The sequence below is a fragment of the Myotis davidii genome, unplaced genomic scaffold, assembly GCF_000327345.1.
Source record: "Myotis davidii unplaced genomic scaffold, ASM32734v1 scaffold204, whole genome shotgun sequence".
NCBI classification, from domain to species: domain Eukaryota; kingdom Metazoa; phylum Chordata; class Mammalia; order Chiroptera; family Vespertilionidae; genus Myotis; species Myotis davidii.
The window spans coordinates 3336809-3342278 of NW_006299715.1; the positions used below are offsets into that span (position 1 = coordinate 3336809).

The 5470-nt window shown below is 45.7% G+C and overlaps 1 protein-coding gene across 8 annotated transcripts in view; it reads left to right on the plus strand.

The window, feature by feature from the left end:
• Positions 1-359: 359 nt before the first annotated feature.
• CC2D2A (coiled-coil and C2 domain containing 2A) overlaps positions 360-5470 on the plus strand; it is an 81551-nt gene continuing 76440 nt past the window's right edge. For all 8 annotated transcript variants that reach the window (XM_015571850.1, XM_015571853.1, XM_015571851.1 and 5 more), the window contains exon 1: positions 360-618. The gene's annotated coding sequence lies outside the window, so the exon portion shown is untranslated. The remainder of the gene's footprint in view (positions 619-5470) is intronic.

A 5470-nucleotide genomic window follows, 5' to 3' on the forward strand; every position in this document is an offset into this window, starting at 1 on the left:
TTGAGCCATAACAGTTATATCCTCGTTGAGTGATTTCAGTGGGATTCAGAGAATACAGGGAGGTTAATTTTGTACATTCACTCCCCCACATTTAACTGAAACCCCCCGAGCAACATTCCCTGGGGCCCGGAGCACCTCTAGGGACTTTTGGTACAAAGAAGACACCCTCACCTTGAAATGATGGCCTCTCAGGATCCTAGCCATCTGCTCTGAGCATGGCCTGTCTTTGACCAGAAACACCTGTGACCCCAGGACATGAGGCCCTGCAGCCTGACCTAATTTCTGCCAGCTCCTCCCCCAGCTGATTTCTCTTTGTCCTTGTCCCACGGGTTGTGCCTGCTGCTCCGTGTGCTTGTGTTCCACTCCGAGAGGATTAACCTGTCGCTTTAAAAGAAAAAAAAAAGAAAGCCACTGAGTGACCTTCCTTAGGAACGGGTTGCTAAGTGGGTGTTTTGCTGGAGACTGGCTGCAGCTTCCCAGGGAGCCGCCCCGGACCGCCCCTGCGTTCAGCCTCTTCCTTCGGACCCTTAGAAGATCCACAGTAAGAAGGGCCTCCTCCACTTCCCTCCATCCCAGAGAGCAAGCGGAACCTGCCAAGTGCTTGTAAAGTTTCTTCAGGTAAATCTGTTCTCTGGGAGCTGGGCTGCAGCAGAGGGTCCTGCTCCCAGTCCCCCCAACCCCTCCACCCCCGTGGAGTTCAGCCTCCCCGCTGCGACTGAGCAGATTTAAGGAAAAGCCAAGTTAGGGGTTGTTCACATTCTGCTCTCTGGAATGGAGAGCAGTGCTCTGCTGCTTTGATTAGAGCTGCTGCCTGGAGTCTGTTTGCAGAAACACTAGGTCAGCTCATCACAGCCCCGCTTACACTCCTCCCTGGGACATCCATTTCAGCCTGTTGCTTTCCCGTCCCCGGAAACATTTGCTGCACGTTGCATTTCTGGGCCTTTTTGCTCGAATTGGTTCAAAGGGCTAAGTAGTAATTACTTCAAGCTTCCATTTTCTTGGCATTAGACAGAGAAGGGCCCACAGCAAACAGAGGGCTGAGGATCGCTGCTTCTCCCTCACCCTCCCGCTGCGGGGAAAAACAAAACAAAAAAAAAAAAAAAAAAAAAAAAACAAGAAAATCTGTGAGCTGCGATGTGGACGGATTGTTTCCATCCACTGCAAAGCGGTGCTGTGAAAAGCTAATAAAGCCTAATGGGAAATACATGCAGTATATTACATTTTCGCATAACTTCTGCACAGAAATTGCACCAGAAGGAAGTGTCTCTGTATGTCTCCTGGAGCTCATTAGCAGAATCATCCATTCAAACATTTATTGAGCGTGCACTATGCACCAGGCAAGGTGCTGAAGCTTAACGCGCACAAAAAGTGACTCAGATCAGGTCAGAAGCACAGTTTAATAGTGCAACGAGCTAGGTGCCATGAGAGATTTGTAAAAGGGACTCACGTGCTTAAAGCCTGGCAGGGCCCCTCCAGGAGGGCCTGGGGGCACTCAGTTCATCAAGCCAGTGCACTGGGTATATATCACATAGAACAACTCAAATATGTATATGCACTCTTTGAAGGTAATATATGTTATATCGAGCTGATTAAATGATTCTCTGAAGCTATTTGTCACTAACCTTATACCCCGGGAAGCTACGGCTGGAATAACTCATAGAATTAGGTAATGAATTCAAAAAGGGTGCATGTGGCACCTACCTGCCCAGGGCTCCAGGCCACAGCTCTGACAGGATGGGACAGAAAAGGGCAGCGCTGTCCTCCAGGAGAAAATGCTCAGGTGTGTGAGGGTGGGGAAGGCTTCAGTCGTGCCGCCCATGGGAACAGAGAGGAAGCTGCCTGTGTCGCCGAGGCATCTTGCTGCACATGCTTTACTATTTAGCCCTTATGAAATAATCTCCCATCGAGGTAAGAGTTATGGCCACATGTTCACAGACACAGAAATGCATCTCGGAGAGGCGAAGGCATTGCTCCGAGGGCACACAGCTGATGAGTGGGGCTGGACTGTGAGCCCAGGCCCATGTGATGGTTTATAGAGCCCTCACTCTTCCCGTGAGCCCACGTGTTCCTGTTCTGGAGCAGGATGCACGTATCAGATCATATTTTAAGCAGCCGAGGTGGAGATGCAGACAGTTCTGCCCTTTCCTTACACCTTCATCCCTTTCTCCTACAGCTGAATGTCATGGGTCCTCTTATGACTGACCCCCTGAGGACCCTCAGAGACGGTCCATTTGTCTAGATTAGTGCTTCTCAACCTTCCTAATGCCACGGCCCTTTAATACAGTTCCTCATGTTGCAGTGACCCCCAACCATAAAATTATTTTCGTTGCTACTTCATAACTGTAATTTTGCTGCTGTTATGAATCGTCATGTAAATATCTGATATGCAGGATGTATTTTCATTGTTACAAATTGAACATAATTAAAGCATAGTGATTAATCACAAAAACAATATGTAATTATATATGTGTTTTCCAATGGTCTTAGGCGACCCCTATGAAAGGGTCATTCGACCCCCAAAGGAGTCGCGACCCACAGGTTGAAAACCGCTGGTCTAGATGAAGTAACAATACTTTCCTTCAAAAATGTGTTCAGTTTTCTGCACTGAGTTAAATAAATCTTTAACCTAACATAGCCAAAGCCCTTTCTCACTGGGGCAGTGCTCCCCAGTTTTCAGTTGTAAATACTCCCAGAATCATGGACTGGCAGAACAGTTACTGATATTATTGAAAAAGTAAGAATTGCCTGACCAGTGTGGCTTAGGGTTGAGCATCGACCTAAGTTTGATTCCTGGTCAGGGCAAGTGCCTGGATTTGAGACTCAATCCCCAGTAGGGGGAGCGTGTAGGAGGCAGCCAATCAATGACTCTCTCTCTCTCTCATTGATGTTTCTATCTCTCAATCCCTCTCCCTTCCTCTCGTTCTAAAATCAATAAAAACATATTTAAAAATAAATAAGTAAAAATAAAACAAGAATAAATGGTGAGGCAGACAGAGACCTAGAGTAGCTGGGGGTGGGGGGAGAGGAATGGAGAGGGGGCGGCTCTGGACTAGCCTTGAGGTCAAATTCTGAATGTGACACTTAATACCTATAATCTTGGGCAAACCAAGTAACCTGTCAGAGGTTGAGCTCAGAGGAAACCTCGGTTTCCTGACATGTAAACTGAGCCAGGTACTACTAAGCCGGGAGTGTAGTGAGGCCTAGCGATAACATTATCCAGAGAGAGCACCCAGTAAGTGCAGTAAATCATGGCTCTTGTTTTGCTATTGCCAATAGAAATGTGTTAATAAACACTCAGTATGTATGCTGACAAGCTGTATATTAAAGCTGGGCAGTATTGATTTATCGTTTCTGAGCAGGAAAAGAAAAAATAAATTTTGTTGTCATCTGATTTCCTTCGAAGCTCATTCAAAGGTAATGATCAGGAAAGAATGAGAAGAAAAGATCAACCCCGTTACATTTTTCATTTTCTATTCCTTCTTCACAGATAACATTTTTTAATTTATTGAGAACCTTTTCTTCGTTACCAAAATATTTCACAGTCCTTTCTTTTTTTCTTTTTCTTTTTTCTGCTTCATAATGGCCAGCGTGTTTATTAGAGCGTGTTTGTGTCCTTCAGAATTTTATTTTTATCATCTGCCCCCTTGTGCTCTCTCGATGACCTCCCCACCCTTTTATTTTCTTAACTGCTGTCATCATTCCCCGTCCTCTATTTGTTGCAGCCTGTGAGGAGGTCTGGGTGGGAGACGATTGAATTTCAGGCGCTTTATTTCCCTTTAGCATGCTCATTCCCCATTAGGGTCAGTGAAACCTTGAACATCCAGATGAGCTGCTTAAATGACCGAGTCTCAGTTAGTATGTCAGGGAGGGCTTACAATTTGTCAGCCTTGATATTTCTCCCCATGTGCTCATGTAATCTTCACAGCAGCCCAAAGAGGACAATGTGTTGATGGGCTCCAGAATGTGGCCATGGACACACAGCCAATAGTGATTTAGTCATTCATTTGAAAAATATTTATGAAGAGTCTACTGTGTCCCATAGTCCTAGGCTCTTGGGGTAAACAAAGAACAAATGTTCCTGTAAAAAATCAAGTTTTGTACTCAGACAAAAGGTAAAGAAGGAAAATTCAGCCAGCTGATTTTGTTTTTAGCTTACTGATGTCCTGGTCAGAAGAAATTATTGGTCTGTTGTTTAAATTACTAAAGACAGCAAGATATTTGTGAATTATCTTATAATAAACAACTTACAATAAATAAAAAAAGAACAAATGTTCCTGTCCTCTTGTGGCTTGTATTCTAATGAGGAATGGGCAGACCATCACGAGTAAATATGAATGAATGTGTATGTTGACTGGTGATAAATACCATGGGTAGTTAGCAAGTTCCAGAAGGTGAGGGTAGAAGGTTATCACTGAACTGTGAGTGTGGAGGGGCGATCTCTCTGATAAAATGAAATTTGAACAGAGCCCTGAAGTAACTGAAAGAGAGAGAGCCACACAGATGTCTTGGGAAAGAGCATTCTATGCAGAGAGAATAGGATGGGCCAAGGCCCTGAGGCCAGAGGACCCAAGCACAGACAAGACAGGGCCTTGTTGTAGGCCACTGAAAGAATTTTGGATTTTACCCTGTTGAGAAAGGGGAGTCTTTGGAGGATTTTGTGTGGAGGAATGACATGCTCTCAGCTAAATTTTACACAATTCGGTCCAGTTTCGATGTAGAGACTAGACCAGCCGTGGACAAACTACGGCCCGCGGGCTGGATCTGGCCCATTTGAAATGCATAAAACTATTGAAAAAAAAGACCGTGCCCTTTTATGTAATGATGTTTACTTTGAATTTATATTAGTTCACACAAACACTTCATCCATGCTTTTGTTCCGGCCCTCCGGTCCAGTTTAAGAACCCATTGTGGCCCCCGAGTCAAAAAGTTTGCCCACCCCTGGACTAGACTGTAGGTAAGTACGGTGGGAATCTGAGAGGTTAGGAGTTTCTTGCAGGAGACCACATGAGAGACAACAGTGCTCAACCAGAGTGACGTAGTGGAGGTGCACAGAGGTGGCTGAATTCTCAGTATAACGTGAAGGCAAAGCCAGCTGGATGTCTGATGGGTTGGATGTGGGGTGTCATGTGAGAGTCAGAGTGGAATCCAGAACGACTCCAAGGTTTCAGGCTGAGCAAATCGCGTTCTGGTTCCTTTTAACGAGGAAGGTTGCAGGATAGGCAGGTTGGAGGTCAGGACAGGGAGCTTCATCTGGAGCATGTTAACTGAATATCCATCTAGCACTTGGACATCTGAGTCTAAAGTTCTAGGGAGACGTGGGGGCCCAGGATGTAAATGGAGAATCTGAGTAGATAGATGGTATTTAAAGGGAAACCACAGGGTGAGACCGCCAGGTACTGGGCAGAGGCAAGGCTGAGCCCAGGCACCCACATGGAGTGGTTGGACGATAAGGAGACACCAGCCCAGGAGT